The following is a 26675-nucleotide window of genomic DNA, read 5'->3' as shown; positions in this document are numbered from 1 at the left end:
TGTGTGGAATTTCTGATGCAAGTTGTTCAACAGAATCTTCAGCTCTGAGTTAAAAAGGGCTGTGCCTGCGTTCTTAGTGTCAGGACTTTGTGGCCAAAAGCATCTGTTGAAACATTTAAAAAAAAAAAAAAAAAAAAAAAAAGATAAATATTTTCACTTGTGAACAAGGATTTGGACAAGGTAGAGTTAATTAAACCTCTCCTTTTGGAGATGTGTTCGACTAGTAACATGGAAGATCAGCTTTTTTTGAATCCTCCCCCAGACTTGATTTGTGAGCCCCTTAATCTGCCAAGGAGGCAGGTCAGGCCAGTCTGAGGCTTGCTGAGCCTGTGCAGGTCCCCCTGTAGCTGCTTGTGCTGTTTATGCTTCAGGCGGGCCCTTGGAACACTGTGGGTTAAAGGGTAACGTTAGCCTAAACTCAGGGCTAGGTCCTTCTAATAAGCTCAGGTGCTGTGCTTGTTTTAGGTCATTTCTGGTACTTCCTAGTACACTGGATCCTAACAGGAATCAAGGTACAGAGTTTTGGTATATATTTTTAAAAAAGAGATACTCATTGCGATTTATTCTGGACGTTATCAGTGACGCATTCAAATGAAAGATTAGAGTCTTCAGCTCTCGTACTACTTCATCAAGTCTACTTGGGGCTTGTGCACAGAAGGTGAGGCCTTAATGCCACGGCCATAAACCCCCTTCTCCCTCGTTAACGCCCCACACCTCCGCGCCCTGAGCTGCCTTTCCTTTTCCCGGCGCCCCAAATTCCCGCACCGCCTAGCTTTTGGGGGTGAACCCTCCTTCATCGGCCGAGGCGAACACGGTCCGTGGGCAGGTGTGCTTGGAAAAGGCAAAATGGGGCTGGAAGAGGGGGCGGCTGCTGCGCGCATCCCTGCGCCGCGCATCCCCGCGCATCCCTGCGCTGCGCGCCCGCGGCGGCAGGTGGCAGCAGATTTTCGCCGGCACCGGGAGGAGCCCGGCTCGGCCCCGGCCCCCTTCCCCCTCCCCTCGTCCCCGCCGCCGCTTTTTGCCTTTTTTCCAGGAGAGGGAGTCCTTCGCCAACGGATGGGCACCCGGCCCGCAGAGCTCCCTCCTCCCGGCTGGCGGCAGCGGGAGGAATAAAGTGCCTTTTGTCTGCGGAGCGGCTCGGGGGCTCTGCCCCCCTTCTCGGGCATGGGGGGGGGGGAGGTAAACGAGCTGCCTTAAAACCCGAGACCTAACAGAAAGCTGCTCGGAAAGTCACCGCGAGTGTCTCGAATAAAGCAGCGGTGGAGCGCGGGCGGGTTGTTTGCTTTAAATCCGTGCAGACGCCGTAACCTTTTTTGGCTAAGAAAACCTCCGTTGGTGCTACTTAAACAAATCTCGGTGTTAGAAAATGCTAATCGCTTGATTTTCATTGTTTGCTTAGGTTGCGCTCGCCTTTCTGTGAACAGCCAGGCACCTAATTTTTTAAAAAGGTGGTTGTGAGTCATATTTTGTACAGCGTTTTACTTGATTATTTGCTCTGTTCTGAATTTGTACTATACTGCCATTAGATCTTACAATAATGTTCTACTCTGCAAATTTTTAAGGTTCAAATAAAGTTTAATTGTTTGCAAACTGTTATGATGCTAATAATTCAACAGCCTGCTGTGTTACTAATGAAATTACTTTGTTATGATTAATTTGGAAAATAGTGTGTTGATTGTAGTAATTAAGCACAACAAGGTGAAGTAAATGATTCTAATGCCATCTGGCCTCCAGACTGAATGAAGAAATGAAATGGGGCTGTCATTTGAATTTATTCAGAGAAGTAAGGGTAATACAAATGCTTTTTATAGCAGAGGCGCCCAGATATAACCACGCCACTCCGGTACTTTTTCATGTACTTCTACATACAGATAACTGGTTCACATATTTGACCAGCACCTAGTTAGGATTTACCTCTTTGTACGTACTGCCTCTAATTACATGTTCCAGTAGTAGTGTATGCACTAGCTCTTCCATCAGCGAGATCAGTTGATGTGCATCAGCTTACTTGTATTCTCCCCTCTTCATGATGAAAACTTTTGTTGACTGGAATTAAGCTGAATGCGAATACTAATTAAGATCCCATTCTATATTTAAAGCCAGATGCATGAACTTTGTTCTTTTTTGCTTTGCAGTTTGCGAGTGATGCAGCATTAGGAGGAGGATAAAGAATAACCCTTTAGAACCTGATCCAAAAACTGCTGGAACTGAAAAACTGTTGAATTCAGTTTCTCTAGGATCAGGCTCCCTGAACAGTAGCTCAAAACCAGGCCCTACAGTTTTCAAAATGTCTTTTGCCAAATACTTTGTCCTCTTTCTAAAAAGGATGCAATTATTTCCATAACCTGAACTAAATAAAAGAAATGCACTGAATTTTCTGTAGCGAAAAGATGGAAATTCATTTTTTTCTATTACAGGTAAAGAAAAATGAAGTTGTGGGTGCAAATGAGAATCCTGGTTTGATAAAGCTCACTGGGATCTGTAGGAAAGCTGTAAAATATTAAAACATGGGATGAAAGTACCCAGGTGGATGACAAAGGCGTACACTTCAGCTGCATGAGCCATTTGATGTTTCTCTCATCTCCTTCCCTCAAGTTGATGAAAAATTTATTAATATGGAAACTGGGGGAATAAGTGTATGCATGGAAACCTTGTAAACAACTTTCCACTTTACATAGCACAATGTACTGATAAACTGTAAAACCTTCACTTACCAGGGTTTCTCTGGGGCTGACATCTCTCAGACAGATGTCTGTTTCATTCCATCTTTATTTGGAAAAACACTGTCATTGAGCTCAGTGAAGAGCGCTCTGCCAAATCTACATCTCTGTTTCAGAGTGCATTTCCCACCCTACAACCCATGTTATTTTGTGAGGGGTCAACAGCAACCAACTTCAAACCACAGATTTAAATTAAAAGATTTAAGCTGAGTTATAAGTGCAGTATTTCATGCTCCTGGAACGAAACTGTGACTTGGCCAGTCTCTCCTTGCTACGGGAAGAAGGGAGGCCAAGATGGTTACTGGATGGGCAGGTCAAAGAGATGCTCCTTTTCTAAGCCAACTGAGTTGTGCTGAGGAGTATATATTTCTTTCCCCCCCCTCTACATTGTAAACCACAACATGCAATGATAAGCTGTAAATCATTGTATTGTAGCCTTTTATGGATTTGTTTAGGAATGATTTTGTAATAGGATCTAGGCAATTCTGTTTGTGCTGTGTGGAATTCGTAGTCAACACCCCATGAAGATAAATCCACAGGGAGCTGGATCCAAAGCAAAGTAGAAGAATAACCACTGCACCTGAAAGGTATACCAACACAAGTCAATTTTAAAATTGGAAATGCCAGCTTCTTTTCACCCTTTGGGAAGGAGCAAATCTTAATTAACAGGAAAACCACTAAAAATCCAGTGTCATCGTGTAGCAACATGTGAGAGAATAAAGCACAACATTGTAGTCAGTCTGAGAAGAGCTGCTGGTGGAGACAGATGTTTTTTAAATGCAATTTAAACTATGTCCAATATTTTTTTTTCTATAGCAAACTGGTGGGTTTGAGCTTTTATCCTGGAGTAGTCTCAGTGTCTCACAACCTGTAGAACAAACTTCCTCTCATCCTCCGCTATGAAGCAAGTGTTACTCTATAAAGATTTTTGATGCCTAATGAGCATTTTACAGCAATACTTTAAAGTTTATGCTGTGAGATGAAAAAAAAAATCCCACATTCAGTTACTGCGGGAGGATTTATGTTGGCAGAAGAGAATAACCAGTCTGGCTACTTCATCTGCTGTAATTGCTTGTATACTTATAAATATTGCCATGGGATTTTCAATGGCCACAAGCAATTGGGATTTCAGTTTTTATACCTTGTGCTATGAGACGGGGTGTGTAGCACCACACAGCTGACCCCCATACAGAACCACTTGGGTTAAAGGGAAAAGTATTACCCAGGATCATTATCAATCTTTCAAACGCCAGCAGCGCAGAAGTGTGCCTTTGCAGTCTCCCACCCAAGAGCTGACATGGCCCAATGCTGCTTTTTAATAGTCAAATCTAATAGGGTCAGCATGCGAAGAGCAGTGCACAGACAGTCTGACAGGCGTGGGCAATGCAGTTTATTCGGTGGCAGTCTTCAGCCTCTGAGACTTATTTCAGTTTGGAAAGGGAAAAGATGAAATCTCTAAACAGTTGTGTGGCATCAGGGAAGCGGAGGGACCTCCTTCCTTCTCTGCCGCTCTGTTCTGTGAGGACTGACATTCTTTCCTTATAGTTAAATTAAAAGCAGCCAGGCCTAAGTGCACATTTATGTATGGGAAGGAGGGTGTTTTTTTAAGCTTTAAAAAAATCTATTTATTTAAAGGTTCTTGTTTAGGAACTTGATAGTTCTATATCCACTGTGATAGTTTTATAAATGCATATGTCAGGTGCCTAGTAACAAACACTCTATGTCTTTATGACACTATTTTTTGTTTGCCTCTACCAATAAAACACTCTGGGCTTTTTTTCTTTTTCTTTTTCTCTTTTCTTTTCTTTTTCTCTTTCTCTCTCTTTTTCTTTTTCTCTCTCTCTCTCTTTCTCTTTCTCTCTTTTTCTTTTTTTTCTCTCTCTCTCTTTCTCTTTCTCTCTTTTTCTTTTTTTCTCTCTCTCTCTTTCTCTTTCTTTCTCTCTCTCTCTTTCTCTTTCTCTCTTTTTCTTTTTTTCTCTCTCTCTCTTTCTCTTTCTTTTTCTTTTTTTCTCTCTCTCTCTTTCTCTTTCTCTCTTTTTCTTTTTTCTCTCTCTTTCTCTTTCTCTCTTTTTCTTTTTTTTCTCTCTCTCTTTCTCTTTCTCTCTTTTTCTTTTTTTTCTCTCTCTCTTTCTCTTTCTCTCTTTTTCTTTTTTTCTCTCTCTCTCTTTCTCTTTCTCTCTTTTTCTTTTTTCTCTCTCTCTCTTTCTCTTTCTCTCTTTTTCTTTTTTTCTCTCTCTCTCTTTCTCTTTCTCTCTTTTTCTTTTTTTCTCTCTCTCTCTTTCTCTTTCTCTCTTTTTCTTTTTTTCTCTCTCTCTCTTTTTCTTTTTTTCTCTCTCTCTCTTTCTCTTTCTCTCTTTTTCTTTTTTTTTTCTCTCTCTCTCTTCCTCTTTCTCTCTTTTTCTTTTTTTCTCTCTCTCTTTCTCTTTCTCTCTTTTTCTTTTTTTCTCTCTCTCTCTTTCTCTTTCTCTCTTTCTCTTTTTTTCTCTCTCTTTCTCTTTCTCTCTTTTTCTTTTTTTCTCTCTCTCTCTCTTTCTCTCTTTTTCTTTTTCTCTCTCTCTCTCTCTCTTTCTCTCTTTTTCTTTTTTTCTCTCTCTCTCTCTTTCTCTCTTTCTTTCTCTCTCTCTCTCTCTCTTTCTTTTTCTTTTTCTCTCTCTCTCTCTCTTTCTCTTTCTCTCTTTTTCTTTCTCTCTCTCTCTCTCTTTCTCTTTCTCTCTTTTTCTTTTTCTCTCTCTCTCTCTCTCTCTTTCTCTCTTTTTCTTTCTCTCTCTCTCTCTCTCTTTCTCTCTTTTTCTTTCTCTCTCTCTCTCTCTCTCTCTCTCTTTCTCTCTTTTTCTTTTTCTCTCTCTCTCTCTTTCTCTTTCTCTCTTTTTCTTTCTCTCTCTCTCTCTCTTTCTCTTTCTCTCTTTTTCTTTTTTTCTCTCTCTCTCTCTTTCTCTTTCTTTTTCTTTTTTTTCTCTCTCTCTCTCTTTCTCTTTCTCTCTTTTTCTTTTTTTTTTCTCTCTCTCTTTCTCTTTTTCCTTTTCTTTTTCAGAAGCTCCTTTTTCCCTCATATTTTAAGCTAATGTTAGTCTTAGTTTCAATGTGCCAGGCTAAAATGAAAGGGGGGAGTAATCTATGTGTCTAAATTTCCATTATGTAACAACAACAAGAACAACAAAAAGGTAATCCAAATTGTCATATATGAGAGTTGTTTTTGAAAGCCTATAATGTGGGTACCTACTCACCTCTAGACTGAGAAGGGGCTCTGCAGCCATTCAGCTTCTTACTGCCTTCTGATAGCTACCCAAGGTCACCTGTAGTTCATTATTGACTCATGACTTAGATATGAGCAGAATTGCCTTCCCTCTAATGTGTCTGGCACTGCTTTGAAGGCAGCATTCAGGAAACAAGCATCTGCTCTCATGGTCTTTGTACGTTTTCAGAAGGTGAGTGAAACTTTAAAACAGATAATCATAGGATATCCTGAGTTGGAAGGGACCCACCTACATACGGACTGGGGAATGAGAGGCTGGAAAACAGCCCTGTGGAAAGGGATCTGGGGGTTCTGGTCAATGGCAAGTTGAATGTGAGCCAGCAGTGTGCCCTGGCAGCCAGGAGGGCTGACTGTATCCCCAGGCCCAGCACTGCCAGCCGGGCGAGAGAAGGGATTGTCCTGCTCAGCTCTGTGCTGGTGCGGCCTCACCTCAAGTATTGTGTGCAGTCTTGGGCACCATGATAACAGAAGGATATAAAACTATTAGAGACTGTCAAAAGGAGGGCTACAAAGATGGTCTAACAATCTCTTCTCCTAAGCTATATTCGTGACTTGCATTGTAAATACTCTGTCTTCAACTCCAATCCTGTATCCATTAACTTATACGAAATTATGAAGAAGAGAATGTGTACCATGGGGTGCCTTCTTGAAACATCAGATTTTTACGGAGTTGGGATAAATTCTTGTTTCAAGAGCACAATAAGAAAATACCTCCTTGAGAAAATGAACCTGAATCTGCACCAATGGTGGCCTGTGTGAGACGTGAGCAATCAGCAGAGAATGAAGACCTATATGGTTGACACTTTGCTGAAAAATGATCCTTACTGATCTATGTTCAATATCGTCTTGGGCCCTTCATCTGCAGCACTGCTACTGAATGTCTCTAATGAGGTCAGTGAGCCAGCAATTTGTGCAGATGTTTGTCCATCAGGTGGGGATCAGGATCTTGAATGATGGCCGGATCCGACAGAACAGCATATGAGGCTGTGATGTGATACTTTCCCATTTACGTGTCCTGTCGATTGGACAAGCTGAAAGCTCCATGAAGCACATGCAGTCCACAAAATAGTCCATTTCATTCAATGGTAAAAAGAATGCATTTCAGTGGCATTTTATTTTGCATGTTCTGGGTGATATTCCCCATTAAAAGGCAGTTGTAAAAAATACCTTGCTTAGGTGTCTTAACATTTCAAACCTGGGGAATATGTTACAGCAATTCAGTCTGAATCTGGCCAGGGTGACTTATAGGGATCATTGCACAGAGTACTGACCAGCTCCTGGGAGCATATTTATTTAATTTGGTGAACAGCGTTTGACTATTAATTAATTATATTTCAGACAATTATTTCAATAATTTCATCCAAAAATAGCAGTAGACATGCTGTTTGCTAAACGTATTAACTGAAATTACAATAGCTATTCAGACTACATTCATCATAATACTTATTAACGTCTGCCCTTCCTGTGTATGTTGGCTCTTGAATGTTCTGCTCAACCTGAGGGTTGCCTTTTCTGCTGGTGTTACAAAAAATGTGAAATGTGGGCAGTTGACAGTGACACAATTGTCTTCTGTCTTTTACACTGTATGCTTTTTGAAAACAGAGTCAGTTCTGCATGTACAGTCTGAAACAAGGGAATTTAGCCATGTGACTCCCCCTTAACCTCAATGAAAGCTACATAGATAAATCTTAATTTGAGGGCACAGTATTAACTCCTTATTGACAATAGCAAGCACTCAGTCCCATAGTTCCTTAGCTTCACTGAAAGTCCTAACTAAAATTGCTTACTAATGTTAAAAAAAATAATAATAATAATAAAAAAAAATAAAGCCACTTGTTTGTGTTGTGGAAAGTAGTTTCTGTGGTTTAAAGAACAGACATAACCATGAGGTAGTCACCTGGATATCGGATGCCAGTTTACCAGTCTATCTGTGTAGTTTTTCCTGATGTTCAAAATCCATCTGTGTGTAAACACAGGGCGTACAGTGAGTGCAGAGCAAATGACTGTGGTGAAAGTTGTGTTTGACCCTGTCTGCTTCATTGTCCCCACCCTTTCACTACCAAATCTAAATTGTATAAGGGCAGCTATTTTCAGTGTCTTCAGTAACCTTTATTATAGACAGCTGTCAATAGCAGATGAATGCTTTGGCTGTGCCTCTCTCCTTTCAGCCGATGAATAAGTGTGTAATAATGAGGATTTATCTTGTTATATGGGTATATTGACACAGAATTATAACATCTGTATATGGGCCACTGACAGTCCCCAAGTCTCCCAGTATATTCTATTTTCTCTAGGCCAAATTTATTGCTCTCATAATTAAGTCCAATGCTGAGGACTTAATGGAGTTGCACATTCTGAAAGTAGCAGGAAATATGGCTCTCATACAGCCACCAGCCTGCACATCGTCGGCTTTGTTCTGCCCGGGGCCTAATCCCTCACCCCCTCCACCACCCTTCAGAGAGAACGGTGGCTGATGTGGGGCATAGATGTAGGAGAAACCCCAAACCGGTCCTTTTTATCGTTTGCTTCATCTCGTGTTAGGAATGCCTGTGACCTTTTGTTCACGGTAAGCCTTACACCCGTAGTTTGCTAAATGGGACTGTGTTAATCATCAGATGACACCAAGAAATAACAGGCTTACATTGCTCCCAGGTAGGTGCAGACCAGGCACAAGGTGAAGCTTTGCAAGGGTAGGGGCAGCGAAGCGTTGGAGCTGGTTGCCTGGGGAGCTTCTGCAATTTCCATTTCCAGAGGATTTTGAGAACCTGTGGGGAATGAACTCACCTGCCAGGAATGACTTAACCATAGGGCCTCCTGCCTTGGGGTTGGGGCATGTGCTAAGTGACCTCTCACAGGCTGTTCCAGGCCAGTTTTCTTCAATTCTGTAAGTCAGCAGTGAGCTGACACCACTTGGAAATGGCAGAATAAATACAAGTCTAGTCTCAGCTTTTCTTTGACTGATATACTAAAAATGCTGCTGTTCTTCACTTGACGTGTTCCTACTTCCCCTCCAACTCCACAGGCTCCAAGCAGAAACTGAGTTCACCAGTTCCCTCCCCAAAAGCTTGTTAATTCATTACCTCTGCAATCAGTTTGGCCCACAATTAATATCTTTTGACAAGTTAAGGGATTCTTTAAGTATCACATACCTTGCTGTGCCTTGGAAGAGTTTGACTGTACGCGGTATTAAAAAGAGTTTGAGTATGTGAAAGATGACGTTGATTCTAATTGCCGTGGAGAGCATTTCACTCATGCATTTTTAAGCAAAACAGCTACAATTTTGAATTGTAGCCATTCATTCTCTTTAGGTATTTAAATTTTATTTATCACTTTGGTGTCTAAGCATCTCATGAAATAGAGAAAGAGATAAAAATAGTCTTCAGTTTTGTCTGTTGTTTCTTTCTTCTCTTCTGAGAACAGAAAGATTTTTCCAGGGTCCACTTGAGTAAATAGAAGCATTCTCATCCTTATAAAGGGCTTTGGATCAGGTCCACCTGTAAGGATAATCTTTTTTTTTTTTTTTTTTTTTTTTTTATCCTCTTTAATTGAATGTATGACATATTTAATTCTGGCAGTGTTCTTTATCTCTGTGAAAAGTCCTTTTAATTCCCTGTGTAAGAAAGTGTTCTGTGATGTGGCTACCTGATTTTATTGAAACTCACATGTCAGGAAAAAAAATTATTGCCTTCCCTGTCAAAACTGACAGTAATTACGAGTCCAAATATATAGCTGTGATTGACTTGTAAAACTAAATCTGCAATATTTCAAGTTTGTAAGTTGGCTCATGCAGCTTTCAGGAAATATAACCCAGTATTTTCCTTGCAAACTGACATCTCTTTATCCTTTTCTTTTATCGTCTTTGTTTTTATTTGTGAGGGCGGGGAGTAGACAGCATTTATACAGCACGTACTGGATGGCATTTAACAAGTCTGCTTCTGGGGAAAAATAGTGTTCTTTCTAGCTTAACAGCAGCTAAAGGAAAATCAGGAAGGTTTAAGCACATGGCTCCTTTTATGTGCTCATCTTTGTGCATAATTTTTCAGCAATAAATACTGCATATTGATTACTTAATTGTAATGGAAACATACTTGGACAGGGCAACGTAATAGCCTATTTACTGCCTTAATTTTTAAAGAGTTTTTAAATTTTAAAATGGATGTTTCACTAAATGCAATGTTGTGCTCTTCTATGCAGAACTTGATATAGAAAGGATTTTCTCCTCCAGTCTGTGTTACTGAGAGCTTCTTCTGCTCCAGCTGCCTTCCTTACCCTTCTAAAAGCAGAAAAATCTGTAACTGGTGTTCAGCCTCTGTTTCATATGTGAAATTCACACCAGAACAGAAAAATTATTTTAGATTGATTCGTGAAAAAGCCCCAAACTAGAATTCTATACAGAATTTAGAGTTTTCCAGACTTAGTATAAAAAGATAAAACTTATTTGCTTAAAAAATCAAAAGTGCAATAGTTGCCTGGTTAATAATGAACATTTCTGATTACTCATAGTGAAAAGTTATCCTCCTTTGGCTGAAGGAAAAAAATGACACCTACACATGAAATAAATGAATAAACCAAATGCTGACTTAAAGATGTGCTAAAGGTGAACTAGAGGTGCTGTCTGAAAAAAAAAAAAAAAAAAAAAAAAAAAGAGAGAGAGAGAGAAATCTTCAATTTAAATATCACATAATCATTTAGCTGGAGTGCCAAAAATAAATATTAGTGGTGAAGCAATATATATTAACAGCAACAAAGAGGCACTTAGAAATGGCATGCACAATGTTGTGTATTGTTTCAAATGTACAATACCAGATTATTTTGGAAGAGAAAAGATGAAGTTTCCCTTATAGGTAAAAATATTCTCCGTTTTAGTTCATTTCTAGGCTATTGGGTATTTGGATGATATTGCTGTTGGGCTTTTAATTCAATACCTTTCTTCCTTTCTTCTTTCTTCTCTCACTTTTTTTTTTTTTTTTTTTTAACTTTAAATCCAAACCAGTGAAGCAAAGCCTGGGAAGTAGTAATTTCTTTGAATCTTAATGCAGTCTGTCTTCTTAATGAGCCTACTGCACTGCCCTGAAAACAGCCCTTTACAAATAAACATGCTGGAAGTGATTTAGCCACAATGTCCAGACTGTGTAAACATCTAATTATTACAATAAAATTGTCAATAAATATACATTACTGCTCCCTTTTCAAACGTTAACCAACTTTTTCTTTGCTTGATAAAAAGGTATAAATTGTATTTTTATGTCTTGCTGGGTTTTGTTTTCATTACCCTGCTCGCTGCTCTCTAGACAAAAGAATGCAGCCTAATGTCTGAGTTATTCCTGGATGGTGAAAACTCCTACAGTTGTTTATTAACGTAAAGTGCTACGTTTCCTTTCACAGTAAAATGAACTCGGAGCTTTCGCAATCTGATGGTTGCTCATTTAGTCATTGCATTTTTTTTCCCCCCCAAAAATAAAAAGGCTATAAAACCTGTTATTGCAGTGGGGTAAGTTCACGATCAAAACCCGCTTATTAGAGGGAGGAAAGAACATAATGCTGCATTAGGACCGAGAGAGCAACTAGGAAAATGGAGTAATTTCCTCAAAAATATTAAGTTCTGCTTTCAGAATTATGGTATGGTGCTGGCCATTATTGTGGTGTACCCCCCTCCTCCCCATACGTCCCCCCCTTCTTGCATTTCTTATGTAAGTGGAACATTAACATTAGAAAAGCCGAGTGATATTGAATCCTAATGAGGTCTGGCCTATATGCTCCGGCAGGAGAAGAATGAGGATAATTCATTTGTATGCCGTGAAGCGTTCAGGACTCCACGAGCATCCCCGTGGCTTCGGCTTGTGGTGCTGATCATCTGTTCCTACTTTGGGGGGTTTCATTGCTCCGAGCAGCATCTGAGCTGGGGAAAAAATAGTTAACCGCTTTGCTGCTAGCTTTTGTTATATAATGACAATTTAATATGGTGGCTATTTTTTTGTTAACCTGCTTTAAAAAGGTCTTTCAAATGGTTAAATTAATCTTCTGATTAGCTGTGCCTGCCAGGTAAAATATAAGGAGGAAAATGATGTGGAACACAGTGGTGTAAAATGCATTAGCCAGTCTTGGTAAACATGTCTATTTTAAATAATCAATGTAATGACAGGCAGCCATTTGCTCAGAAAAGATTATTTTAAAATACTTTTTGTTCTATTTTACTGCCTGTGTTCACACTGCTTTTTATTTTTATTATTATTATTTTTTTAAACCATGAAGATGCTCAGCAGAGTGACATGTTATTTAACAAAAGAAAGAAGAAATGTTTACCAAAATCAAGGTATAAAAGATCCGTGCAAATTGCCACGTAAAATGATCTGCACAAAAAGGCATCGGGGAAGAGAGTGAAGGCTGTGCCAAACAGATGGCACACCCTGCTGTGTTTTTGATTGAAAAAGAAAGGTAACATTTGCAGCCACGTCAAAGAGACAGTGATCAGCTAAACAAATTGGTCTCCGAAGTACAGCATTGCTGGAGCAAACCCTGCTGCAGGGTACAAGCGCGGCTGTATTTCACAATAATGCTACGTGTGCGTCGCATCTTTCCGAAGTGAGGGGAGATGTCCCTCTTTCATCCCTCCAAGGCGAGCGAAAGCCTTTGTTGGAGCACGCTGCAGTGTGCTCTGCAAAAGCAGCAGAGAAATGCACAGACATTAAATGGCAGAATGCTTTTTTTTTTTAATAATTTATTTATTTATTTATTTTGCCTGGTCATCTCCAAAGCATGCCCAGGGAGGGCCCGGCAGGTTTGCCATTTGGTGTATCAGGTGTCCAGGGTTCACGGTGAATAGATTTGCGGCGCGATTTATAGGGCACGGGAAGGCGCTGCCAAATAATCCAAGAGGTGCAGCCGGAGAAGGAGGCTACCACCAGAGCAGCCTCCTTGTGCCTGCGTCCTGCCGGCAATGAAAACATCCGATGTGGCAGAGGAAGGGTGTGTGGGGGGCTCCCCCTCCCCCCCCTTTTTTTTGGGCTCATCTCAGCTGGCAGCCTTATTCCGCCTCAGTAAAGACAAGGTACAGAAATGTCCTTTGGGTGACATTCAAAACTCGATATAAATCCTCTGCTTTATGAGACTGCAGTGCAATAAATTACTTAGCCTAATTGTAGATGTAATGAATTACCATAATTAGTCATGGGCTACATTAAATTAATCAGCATGGTACATTATTTTGCTAAATTACATCTTTGCCTTCCAAAGCCACCAGTGCAGCAATCAGTGTTTCTTGCAAGAGGGGAATGATGCCGTAATGAGAAGCCTTTCTGCTCCTCGAATAGTGACAGGATATGAATTTTGATGGGAGACGGCGAGGTTTGGAGACGCTGGAGCCTCGCCTTGTGCCTGAAGTGCCTTCCGTTGTTAATGATGCTCCAGTCCTCCTGCCGGGGAGCAGTGGGCTGTGTCTTGTGAAGGTTGTGGACGATTCTCCTCGCAGGGGAAGAAAAACACTTAGCTCGTGCTTTAAGGCAAATAATATCGCTGATACAACAAGTCACAAAGCAGTGGGGTGGCGGAGAGATAATGTCTCTGGAAATATTAATAGATTTAGAATGTTCTTTTACATTGGTTGATGAGATTTATAGTTACCAGGTATTTTTTATTATTATTATTCATACCATTTGGATCTGAGTTAAAGCCTGTAGCTATTTTTGTTTTTTACTTAAACCTCCAGCTGTTCAGAATCTTGCTGTTGCTTCCCAGTGAATACGTCTGGAAGCAAACCATACTCAAGCTGAATATTATTCACTATTCAGCAAAATGTTGTTGGGAGAGCTCCAGAGTCCCACCTGAACACACATGCTCTGCTTAGATTTTTATTCGGGGGCGTATAAGTGTATAAAGACCATTATTTGGCTTGATGAATGACGGAGTTTATATTTCATATGCATGAATCCCAATTACTTCAGACATATTTCAGAAGTATGAAATTGCTTTTTTTTTTTTTTTTTCTTTTTCCAAAACACTCTCTTTACAAGGTCTGCCACTTTATTACTTTTACATTTCAGAACAAGTTTGTTTAAATATTTACTTATACTCACGATGTCACCAGATGACAGCTCATGACAGAGATTCATGGCACTGTCCTGCAATGAGGTTAATTATCCTGGACTCGCAGTGAAGGATGCTGTTGTGTCGCCGTTGTTTCGTTTTCTGGAATGACAATATTTGTGAGCTTCTAGTTTAAAGGATGCATCTGCTGTCTAAATGCCCATCTGCGTAATGAAATTAGACTAGGATTTTTGTAGCGTTCCTTGCTGATTTTGTTGTCCACCTGCCTGCCTTGACTAACGGGTGGGGAGGTAACCAGCCAGCTTAGACATGAGACTATGGGAATGGGGAAAAATAGACAATGGAAGGGGTTCTGATGAGAGTACAGCTCCTTGTCCTGTGAATGTGAGCTAAATCTCTCAGCCTGGTTGGGAGAAAGGGACCTAAATAAAGCCTGGTCACATCTGCAGGGAAAAATGCATAGGGATGCAGAAAAGCCCAGTTTGTAATTTGTGTTTTTGTCCTGGTGGGAACCCATTTAATTAGTGCAAGAAGGTATTGAATTTTAGCTTATCATGCATATTGTTTTCCAGCTGTACAGAAGATTGCCAAGTTTCTAATGGCCTGACCCTACTCTGTAAATCAGCAGTAAATTGCGGCATTTACACTGAGCAAAGGCAAAGGGCTCATTCTGTTGGGTTTGCGCTGTCACAGGAACCTGGGCTAAGGGATTAATGGTCTGATGTTAAACATCTGTCCCCTGTCTTTGGGGGGACGTAAACACACAAAGAGGGAATCTAATGCCATCTACTAAAAGATCTTCAATGAGAGGGAGCCCTTGCTAACATTTCCATCCAGTGGCACCTCAGACACATTGCCTCTTTATGCTAAAGCCCCACAGCACTAAGGGCCCTATAAATAGTCTCCATGTGACAGCTCCGAGAAGAAGAGAGGTTTCCTCTAGACATTAGTTGTGCTAAAAGATTCATCATTACCTGCAGTCATGAAATAAATCTTTGATACTTACAACTATAATATCCATGCTCTACGTTTTATTGCAGATATAGGTAGACAGTCATTATTTCTGACACTTTCTCAGCATTACAAGGAGTACTCTAGGGGAACAACTAGTGTACAGTCTTACAGAAATAGATTGATATAACCGCATGGAAACCAGTTACTTGCAGTCAATATAATATTCCCTTAATGATGTTAAACAGTCGTGTAGATTCCAAGTTTAACGTAAAAATCCTATCTTCAAACAACCGTAGTTATCTACAGATTAAGTTGCCAGCAAGGAAATTTATTTTTTCACCATATATTAGTCCTTGGGAAATATATTACTTGGAGCAGAATAAAATCCTTGTTTTTCACTATTATCGTTTGTTATTATTTAGGGGACATTAAGACAAGACAATGGTCAATAACACTCACTTTACAGCACTTGTGGGAGATGGGAAGTGTAGTATCCTATGAAGCAGGGTACTAAAGGATGCCCTGTGTGGTGGTGATGTGGCAGATACTAGTGTCATGTAAATTCAGTGGGTGTTTGCATGGCAAGTAACTTCCCATACAGAGACGGTGCTGAAGCTGGTTGAGGACCAATAACAAGACGGTCACTAATTTCATTGACCTGACTCTTGACAAGAATTAAGTAACTTGATGGTATTCCCACCTCACCAGTAAGGCACAGGGACTGTCACCAATCTCAAGGCTGCCTGTGTGCCTCACCAGTGGTAGCAGGGCTCCACCACATCAATGGCCAGACGGGCCAGCACCCCACGGAGACACCCTGAATTCTTGACCTGCCTCTTACACGCCAAGCTTCAAATGTGAATTGGCACTTCTGGAAAAGATGGTCACCAAATCAGAATGAGAGTTTTTATTTCTAGAGGTGCAGTACTGTTATTAGTAGACTTTGCACAACACACAGTGGGCATCCTGGGTCATCAGTGCATATTTTAGTGCTTCTGAAGCCTCAGATGGTATCAAATTTATCATGGGCTATACTGGGTGTCAAGCAGCTCTGGTGTGTACCCATCTGACCTGCTCTGAGGAGGGCTCAACCTCCAGAAAAAGCAAGGTTGAAGGCCAGGGGGTTTAAATCCCATTCCTTTGCCCAGCTGAGACCTGTGTAGCCTCCACACTTCACCTAGCCAGAGCTGGGAACACTGCAGGTGGGTGCCCCCAGGTGCAGCGGGACCCCAGCGCACCCGCAGCATGCTCCTCACCGCCTGGGCTTACCTGGTGTGTGATGGACGATAATGAGGTTTCAGCTGCCTTCTGAAGCAGAAATGCACACCACCACGGTGCAGCCGGTTCTGCTCCTGCGGTCATGCCTCCGAAAGGCTATCGATTCACGCTTTCACATTTTTAAAAGGTCACGGCAATAATTCCATCTGAATCGTGCTAAGTGAAAATAGTTTGTAGAGGTAATAGAGTTCCCAGCCAGTCCCAGAGTAAACAAAAGACATTGTTTTTTGTTACTTTTTTTTTTTTTTCTTTTGGTATATTTTAATTACATTTATTTGCCTCACTCTCACATTGTATCAATGAACTATTTGTAAAGTTGCAAGGCAAGTGACCTTCAATGTTATGTGACTCCTGGTTCTGTGCAGAGACATCTCATTTTTCTATTATGTAAGATGTGCTGGAAGCGCTTATCATAATACAGTGCTCACATTAAAAATAAAAAGCGTTAAGAAAAAGAATCACCTTTTTCCCCTTGTCCTATCCTATATCTGTCAATTTTAATAAGAGAAAAATATCTACAGCTCTATGAGTGTGGTATTAAATGTGCTTGCTTTTTGTAAAATATCACTGTAGTTAAACAAACAGCCTTCTCTGGCTTGACCAGGAACAGATTGTTCCCAACAGCTCATTTGACAAACAGGCCATATAGTGCAATGAGTTAACTTATTATATTGCATAGTTAGTGCAGCCCAAGTGCCCTAGGAAACTAGGACAGGAAACTATGGATGCTATGGCATCAATTATGTCCATAGCTGTGCTGTAATTAGTGACTTTGTGTTCTGTCTGGTTTATGGGACTCACAACCAAGGCTAAAGTCATGGATGAGAAAGAGAAGGTAAGAGTTTAGGCACAGGCTGAGCCTTTCTCTCTTCCTACAGATTTTTCCCCCTTTATATTTGCTTTGTTTTAAATCATTTCACTGTGTCAGACATGTGAACATTAACAGAGCTACTGGATGTTCTCCCAGCTCAGCTTTATGCTTCCACATGAGGCTGCAGAGGAGCAGAGTGGTGCCACACATGGGGAGCTAAGCTTTCCACCCAGCAGCATGGGCTTTTCTGGTGATGCCCCATGTCTGAGAGGACACAAAAGGATATCCCTCCTAATCAACTGTAGCATTACTGGTAAGTGGCATATGTAGAGATGAAGGCTTAAGCGTACTTTGTTCCTATGTACATCTATTCAGTCCCAGTACAGTTGCCATCACTCACTCCACAATTGGTTGTTAATTTACTTTAATACCTGTGTCTGTAGCATGTAGAGCTGATAAATAGTGAGAAAGTATGTGATGGGTTATCTAACCTTCTTCATATAGATGAAGCACCACAGGTCTGAAATCCATTCATGCTCCCTGAACACAATGCCTTACTCTGGTTTTCTATTCATAGTGTTGTAAATTTGTCAGCCTAATGGGACACTTTGTAAGACGTTTTCCTTTTTAAGTGCTTTAATGGGAGTAGGTATTACATTGATCCAAAATCTAGCTTAGTGTTTCATATCGTGGAGTCTGGAATTGTGTAGCGAGCTGCATAAAAGTTAAGTGGTGCTTTGTTCTTCCCTTTATTTTAAGCTGAATTTTGCCAATCTAAAACTCAGCCTACTGTTTATATATGAAATAAAATCAGCACACAGTTTAGCCACCAAATTCCAAGGTCGTACCCTGTTTTAATTTGGTATAAACAGAAGTGGAGGTGGGAAGCAGGCAGAGCACATAGCCAAACACACATCTTTTTTCCCCTCTTTCCCTGAAGTGGGAGGGCTGTGGCAGTGGTTATGAAATAGCTGTGCCAGGACAGACCCAGCATATAATGAGGCCAGTAACCTGTTTTTTGACATCGAGTCAGTTGGGACACTGACAGGATAAGACTGGTGCAGACATGCATGGCACTTCCCTAAAATATTCCCCAGCATCCAATTTGCGGGTCAAGTGCTTCTTAAGCAGCAGCGATGTCTCTATATTTAGTAACACTGATGGATTTTTCTTCCCTGAAGGGATAAAAGTGAACTCAGTTACTCAGTGTGAATGGTGGCAAACTTTGGAGAAAATTCAGATCTGAGCTTCTGGTAATGTTGGAGGTTTGGGGTGAACAAGGCTTAGTACGAGCACAGGCAGACACGAGATAGAAAGGTTTGCCTTGGAAAACCAAGAGGTAGATGGGGACCTGACAGAAATGGCCAGTCAACAAACATCCTGCTCTGAGAGAGGTGGAAATGCCGAGATGCAGTCAGGCATTTCAGCCTGTGAAGTATGCCTCTTGCTGAGCTGCGTTGTGTTGCAGAGGGCATCTGCCTTGCACAGAGGCATCCTATGGCATGATTACAGGCCAGGATTGTCACTGCTGCTCAGACACAACCTGGGTTTCTGATTTCTCCAACCTCCCAGTATCATTCCTGATTTAGGAAGAGAAACCTTTTCCCTAAAGCTGTCTAAAGCAATACAAGTGAAATTTTCTGGAAAATGCAGAATCAGGGGACAACAGCACAAGAGGAAGGCTTGCAAAGCTGGTAACCCTTGCAGGTGCACGGGATCGCAGGAACCCCAGCACAATAAAGTGCTCTTGGTTCCCCAAGTGCCACACCAAAGCCTGGCTTCATGGATGGACACTGCCAAGCTCACACAGAACACCCCAGCCCTGCGCCTTTGCTGCCCACGCTGTGCCAGGGAGCAATTGCAGCCCTGCTTACAGCTCTCCTGCTCCTCTGAGTAACATCCATGTGCTGGGCTTCCTCTGCACAGGGCTGCTTTTATTCCAACGAAAGCTATCAGTTTGTGCCATTGTTTATAACAGGGAGGAAAAGTCATGTGCCATTGGGGAGGAAAAGTCAACACCAGAAATCTTTCCTGTACTGCATAACTTTTGAAATTTATCATGGCATGGATTTCTCCGAGGGCTGACAGTAAGGTGACAGAAGGAGCTGTCTCGTGGTTTCTCTCTCTCTCTCTCTTTTTTTTTTTTTATTTAAAGTTTTTCTTTATTCGTTCCCTGTGTATGAGAAAGCTCTATAAATAACAGCCACCAATGCAGACTGGTGCAATTGTTAGAGACACTTAACCTGCTGGCTGTAGGTGTCTTCTGAAGCAGCGTTTTTCCTCCCTTCTTAATCCAGGGACACCGATGCTGCCGGAGGAGAGGCAGCAAAAGTTTGGAGCATGTTGGTTGTGTACTTTGTGAACTTCTGCTGTGGAGAAATGTCAAGGTCAGAACATGATTGAAGAACCTTCTTCCTCCCGTGAAGTCGCTGTTCCTGTATGATATTGTTTTCCACTGTAGAAGGTTCTCTTAAAAATGAGGTTGAGATCCCTAAAGAAATTGCTTCAATCAGCAACAGTGCTTAATGACTGTTAATGGGAAGTGGAGATAGGATAGTAAGTGTTACTTTGATTAATAAGAGAACTGCAGAGAATTTAAATTGTGCCACTGATGGATTATTTTCTTCAAGCTTGATAAGCGCTTCTCATTTGTTCTTAAATTTGGTCAATACTGTTAAAGACAGCAAAATGAAGTATAATTAATTCTATTACTGCTACTCAGACCCAGTGTTACTGGGAAACAGATTACAATGCAGACAACAATGTTAGGTAACACTTCTGATGGTTTTATCATATGAAGACCGTTCAGGGCTGCAAAACAGAGAACCTTTTATCCTCCACGCTCAGAAACTGCCCAGCTCTCGTTGCCTTCCAACACATGTGTTGGTCTCTTTGAATCTACCATGGAAATATTTTCAGTGAAGGAAAAAGCTGACTGTGAAGTACGTAGGCAAAACAAGGAGCTCCACTTTATTTCTCACTTGATATAAATTTCATTTGCAGACACCGTGTCTTGTGAAATTAACCCCCCTGCATGCTGCTAGGGTCCAGCTCAGTGACCAAGTGCTAATCCAACATCAGTATCCAACAAATTAGCATAGACTCCGTGCTGTTGTACACACGAATCATCACTATGCTTTTAAACACACTTACTTCCATTATACAATAATGGAAGGGTAAATATGCTGAGAAATGCAGTTTATTCAGAGACTTTTGTACCAAATCCGAAGTCAGATTTTTAGGAAAAGGTGGCCAACAGCTTACCCATCCTGCTGCCTCAGAAGAAATCCAGGCTACGCGCAAAGGGATTGGGAAACAGTTCTGTGCTTTCATTAGAGGTAGCTGCAATTAGCACTTAATTTTACAGACTGCCTACTTCAAAGTCTATGCTTCTCCAATTCTGACTGCAGAAAGTCATCGTGTGAATTATTTCGAATTAATTTGAAACCAGAGTGTGTTGGCTAATAGTATAGTTATAAAATCAATGAAGGTCTAATTCTGTTATTAAAAATGTAAAGCTTATGTATTATGAATAAAGAGTTCATTCCTCCCAAGGATATTCCATAAACATAATTTCTAAAAATATTGGAAACAGAGAAAATGTATTTCAGGCGTGAATTTGGGTGCAATGGTCTGTACTCCAGAGTGCAAGAATACATTAAAAGACTCTCAGGTTGAAGGTCATGTTTAAAACTTAGAAGCACAGAACAAAAAGCAGTGACAATTCCCTTCCCTCTAAAAGTCTCTGTTTATAGCTCTGCCTGCATTCCACGCAGCAACAGCAACTGAACATCTTTCATTCACTTGACTTGTTTGCAAATGCTTGAGGGCTGCTCATAAGGAATGTATGCGTTGGTCTGATTGAATCATTCCTTCATTGATACTTTCTTTCAGGTAACCAGGGTGAATGCTGACCCTAACTGATCACTGGAGACACACTTTAATTTCCCAGGAAAGGATGTAAAGGATGCCATAATCTTTGCAAGCAGAGAGGCAGCACCTATCACGTATGGAATAGCAGCATCAAAGGGCTGATGGTCTTTGTCCTTAGGACAGCTGCAGAGCAGTCCCTGTAGCCAGTATACACAATGCCATGAGTTTGAAGGAGAAGGCTTTTAGATCAAACCAGCAGCCTTGTGCATCACTGCTCTTTCTGCAGAAGAGCATTTCTTCTAGGAGCAACTTTTTGAGAGATGGCAGCTGGCATCTTATACCGCCTCTGGTGCACCAAAACCACAAAGAAACTTTAAATCTTAGGTATTATCTCTGCAGAACTAACCAGAGATTTGGAGGCCAAATAAACCCTTCTCTCTCCTCATTTTTTTTTCTGTTATTCCATTTTAATGTCTGTCAGCTTGATAGAAACCCTCACATATGTCTGTAGGTGCATTATTTGTTTGTTGCTGCTGTTTTATTATGCATCACAATGGAAATTCTGCTGGCTAACTTGCTTGCAAAGTTGATTCACAGTGGGGAAAAAAATGGGAAAAAAAAGGTAGATCCTATATTCCACTTTACAACAACTATCCTCCAGAATTAAGGCCCATATGTTTGAAGGATTGTGGTGCTGTAAATGTATTTTTCTGAAGGTACTTTAATATGTTTGGTTTGTTGTAAGCCAATGTTTCAGTAATGAAAGAGAACCCTGCACGCACCAAAAGCCCTGATTAAGAGAGGAGTACAGTCTGCTACAGTTATGGGGGTACATGGCTATCATATAAGTTTATTAAATCACATAAAATTTCAATTTACACCATAGTATTCCATGAAAGATGGAGCACACAAAACCAATAAGTATGCCAATTTATTTCATGTATGAGTTTTATTGTTGATTGTGTTAAAGCTGCCATTTTCAGAAGCAGGATGATTTATGCTAGAACAGTCATTTCCTGTCTCTGTTAAATTTTGAAGAAGTTCATTACAGATTGAAGATAAAATGAAAGTGGTATCAATGCTAATAAAATGCTGATATAACCTTATGTATTGTTGGGAAGGGGGAAATACATACATGTATGTACAGTATATACATATAGACGTATATTTGAGTCCCTCTTCATTGTGAATATAGTTTTGTGGAAACGGAGTGATGCTGCCCTAGTGCAGTGTGTTTGGGCTTTGTTCTGCTGAGGGGAGGTGAAATTGCTTATTTTCAGGCCTTTTTTTCCATAATACTTCTAGTTTGGGTGTTTTTTAGTAACAGTTCTAACAATGTTTGCAAAGTCAAGATATAAAGTTAGATAAAGTTCATGAGTTCTCAGTTAAATGAAGCTGATGCTATCCCAGTATGGTTCCTCTTATTTCTACCCATGCTTCTGGAGAGCTTAATTTATTCCTTCCTTGCATATCAGAAAATACTCAGGGCATGGACAAAACTTGTGTTACTGTGAATGGATTACAAGTGGTGGATTTTCATTCTAGAATTTGTAGAATTTGTGCTATAAGCAAGAAAATTTATTTATTTATTTATTTATTTATTTATTTATTTATTCTAATTATTTTTTTTTGCTGGCCAAGCTGAATTTCAGACTTACCTGGCTATTTTTTTTTTTTTTTTTTTTTTTTTTTCCCCTGGCTTCTGCTGTCATTCCTTTTTACCATCATATTCAAGATTTGGCAGGAGTGTCCCATTAATAGTGAGGTGAGAGGTGCCATCCTGCAAATACATGGCCAAGAACAGGGGAAGGAGTGAAGCAGCTGAAGCAGCCTCTTTTAAGTAAGAGTGAATTTAAACAAACAGGGAGGATGGAAATTCGTGATGGACATTTTTGGGAAAGCTGTTTTGGGGTTGGGAAGGACTTGGATGGAGCAAGTGGTCATTAGTGATCTTGAAGATGGTGCCTTTCTTTAATGAAGATGTTTTCAGCAGTGTTCTGGCATCTTTTTGGTCAGAGCAGTGATCCCAGAGGAGACAATAGAGAAGAATATACGTTGAAAACATAAAAAGCAATTGGGAGTTTTTTCTGTCACACTGTCAAGAAGAAGAATCTGGGAGACACTACAGCATAGCCAAAGCTCCTCTGCTCATCCCCTCAGCCCTTTTCTTCATCTTTTTCAGGAGGTGTTACCAATTATGTGGAGGAAAACCGGAAGAAACCACAGTCACTTTTCAAGATTTTACAGCCCTCCAAATCACGCAGAAGTCCCGAGGGCAAATGATGTCTGGGAGGAAAACTGCAGAGGGAAGGGGGAACAGAAATCCCTGTCTTTCAGTCTCTGCGTAGTCACTCTTGGCTGGATAGACACCTTTCTTCTTCTTGCTTTATTGCCAGTCATGCCCTTGGATGGCTATGTAGCATAGTCACAGCCACGGCGTAAGGCACTCAGCCCTTGTAATGCTTTTAAACTAACGAGGGTGCAGTGGATTAGTTCAGGATACATCACACCAAAAGGGCTCTGCATGTCATTTATGTGTGCTTCGTAATGATTATCACTTTTTGTATAGCCTGAACATAGCTCCACACCATTTTGGAGCAGGTTTGAGAATGTTATCACGATTGGCTTGCTAGGTGAAAGGCTTTTCTATTTAGTTTTTAATAGAGCAAAAGTGACTCTAAATTTGTTAATACTCTTTAGGTTATATAGGACAAATTACAGATAAGTGAATAAGTAATGAAATTTGTAATGAGAATTTCTCAAGTATGAAATGTTGGCACAAATTAATTGCGGGATTTTACAGCTATTATAGTTTATATCATAAATGCAAAAATGACTAGGGCTTTTTAATTACAGTAGGAACACACTAAATTTTTATGGAGTGCCATTTCGTTAAAGAGGTACTTTAAGCGTTAAGAGCAAATGCCATCCATAACAGTGAGCCCAGATATCTGTGCCACATCAAATAAATATGCTGCTGCTATGAAATTGTTCCTTAGATACTGTAATTGACACGAAGACTAATGAGAGTTCTCTTTTCACACCTTCAGTTTACTGTGTCTTCCCTCTTGGTCATTCCTTTTCTTAATTACTGTGTGCTTGCAGAGGGCCACAGCAAATCCCTTGGAAAAATATACAGGGCTTTTCCACTTACCCTTCAAAGCTGCAGTGTGAATTGCAAAACATTGGTGTCTCAGTAGAAGTTAATATTATTGTGGAAGGGAGGAGGGAGGATGGCTGGATGCTAATTCTTATTAAATATTTGATGTGTAGAGAAATTGAATACAGTAGAAACTCAAAGAAATCTCATTACTTCACGGAACACATTGCATGCTAACATAGAGATGACTTAGACTCAAAAACTAACAGGCATATTTAGTAAGGAAGCAATGCCCTGCTGTTCTTTTCTATTAAAATAAGAAATCTACACATCCTCTGCTACCCTGCTCATCTAGACATTTCTCTGAGTCAAGAATACATTTTGAAAATTTCACTGCATACTCTATGCCTCCCCAGCGATGCTACGTTAAGCTTTTCCCCTCCTCTTCTCACTTGGCTGCTCCCCGGGCTGGCTGGAGAGCAGTAGGTGCTGCAGATCCTCCTCCTCCTGCGCCTGGCTCCAAGGGTCCCCCAGAGCCTCCTTCTCCAGCCAATAAAGATGATCCACTCTTAAGGACTGATGTCTTTACGTAGGCACATGAGACCGCAAACCCACGTCCTTCCTCGGTGCCTCCTCCAGTACACACGGTGTCACAGACTGCTTCCCCAGTTAAGGTCTCTAATCCATCACTCACAAGTCCTTAAGGGGATTAATTAATTTTAAAAATGGTCATGTTTCTACTTATGCTAAATGCCCTCCCTCAAGGACAAATGCTCATCTTTCCATTTGCACATCTCTCTTGATTCGGCTTGTTGGAACGTCTGGTTTTATGCCTTGTGTTAAAGCAACCCCAAAACCTCGCTCGCAAGGAATTGCAAATGAACTGATCATCAGAGAGCTTGCTCGTAATTAGCTGCTATCCTTTTCCTGAAGGTGAGTCTCACTGGAGTGGAGGCAGCATGCAAATACACTGTCATTGCATCCAGGGGCAGGTAAGAGAGCTCAGAGAAATGAGCTCCGAGGGGACCCCAGCCTGGTGCTGGGCTGTAACATCAGCTCTGGCACTGGATGGACAGTGTTAAATGTCTTCTTCTTAACCTCGTAACTCATTTCTTCATCTGCAGGTTTTTATTGTGACCTGCTTTGTAAATTGCTTTCCCAAGTTATATTACAAGTGTGATCGTACAACAAAAATATGACAGGAAACATGGCATGTAAGCCGGACATTGGTATGCCTCTGTTCCCAAGACAGTGATGTTCAACGGGAAGTTCTCTGTCACGGCTGGGTGACCACTCATTCAGTGTTCCTTGGATGCAGGCTGGCACTTGATCCAGGTGCTGTTGACTAACATTTTCTTTGCTGCACCAAGGCTTTGGACGGTGTTTTTTGCTCCTCCTCCTCTCTTCTAAACCCATCACCAAGGGAGTCCTAACAAGGGAGTCTACTTCTGCATTGGGTTATTACTGGGGTGAGAAGCTGAGATTGAGTTATGTGAATTTAACTTAGCAAAAGCAAAGCAACAAAATATCTCCCAGGAAAAACAGGTAAGCTTCTGGGTCCTGATTCACACCAGTTTTCAGGGATTTAATGTACCTTTGATAGCGAAGACGCATCCCCCATGGCTCTGCAGTCTACCAGACCATCAGGTGGCCATCAGGTGGTCATGGGCCTGCTGGTGCTCTGGTCTGACCTGTTGCACTGGGTTGTATACCCAGGATTGTTCCAGCTGATCCTCATCTTACAGCCCATTTCTGTGAATTGGGCAGGTTCTACAGACTCTGTTAAAATTCCCTACACATTTTCCACAGAACAGAAGAGTAAAATGCTGCACATCCCCTCTCTTCTGCCTTATCCAGTCAGTTCCTACATTCTTATTTCAAGACTTGTTAAGAATCTCCCAAACTTGCTCATTCTGTGAAAACAAGTCAAGGTTATTTAAGTCTCGCTCCAAAAGCCATTTGTCTGAAAGATTTGTCATAAATATGCCATTGTTTTCCTAACTGAATTTCCGGGAGTCCTTCCTCTTTTTCTCTCTTTCTGGTTTCTTAACTGAAAAAAAAAAAAATATAGAGACAACAAAACTACATTAAATACTGTTCATCTCCTGTTCGGATGTAAAGAACAACTGAAGCTGCTGGTGGGGTGACAGGTGGTCTGTGCCAACTGTGCTGGGTGGCACAGAGCTGTGTGTGCTCCAACCTGATCCTATGAAATACCTCTCCTCCTCTTTTTTCTGTGACAAGAGCCACACAATATCATGGCCCAGTAAGACTTTGATTTAATAGGGATAGGGTTAATCTAGCCAAATAATGGGAAAGAAGCTAAACAATAGGAAAAGAGCTAAACAAAAAGCCACACCCAGATTACAATTGCAGTTGTACTTATCTTTGCCTGAAACATACATCTCATCAAGGCAGTTCCTGAAGGGTCTTGCTCTTTTCCATATGAATACAACAAAAGAATACATATTCTTGGCAGATTTCATTAAAATAGAAAGAAGAGATGGCTGCTGAAATGCTCTCATTGTAAATGAAGGGCTTTATGTTTACACAAAAACCACTCCTGGAAAAAAAGTAATTTTGTTAATGAGATATACACATATCTCCTGGGAAGCCTTTCATTGCTAAGACACTGTTTCAGAT

At 40.8% G+C, this 26675-nt stretch overlaps 1 long non-coding RNA gene across 1 annotated transcript; it reads left to right on the top strand.

Moving 5' to 3' along the window:
- Nucleotides 1–6084: 6084 nt before the first annotated feature.
- Nucleotides 6085–23356, top strand: LOC309874161. The gene is made up of 3 exons (XR_014316788.1): nt 6085–6145; nt 17216–17372; nt 23115–23356. It is a non-coding gene; the product is annotated as an uncharacterized lncRNA (long non-coding RNA).
- The last annotated feature ends 3319 nt before the right edge of the window (nt 23357–26675 follow it).

This window comes from Aythya marila (assembly GCF_965140915.1).
Source record: "Aythya marila genome assembly, chromosome: 2".
Taxonomy (NCBI): domain Eukaryota; kingdom Metazoa; phylum Chordata; class Aves; order Anseriformes; family Anatidae; genus Aythya; species Aythya marila.
Note: the sequence above shows the minus strand (reverse complement) of the source record. Positions and strands in the feature narration are given on the sequence as shown.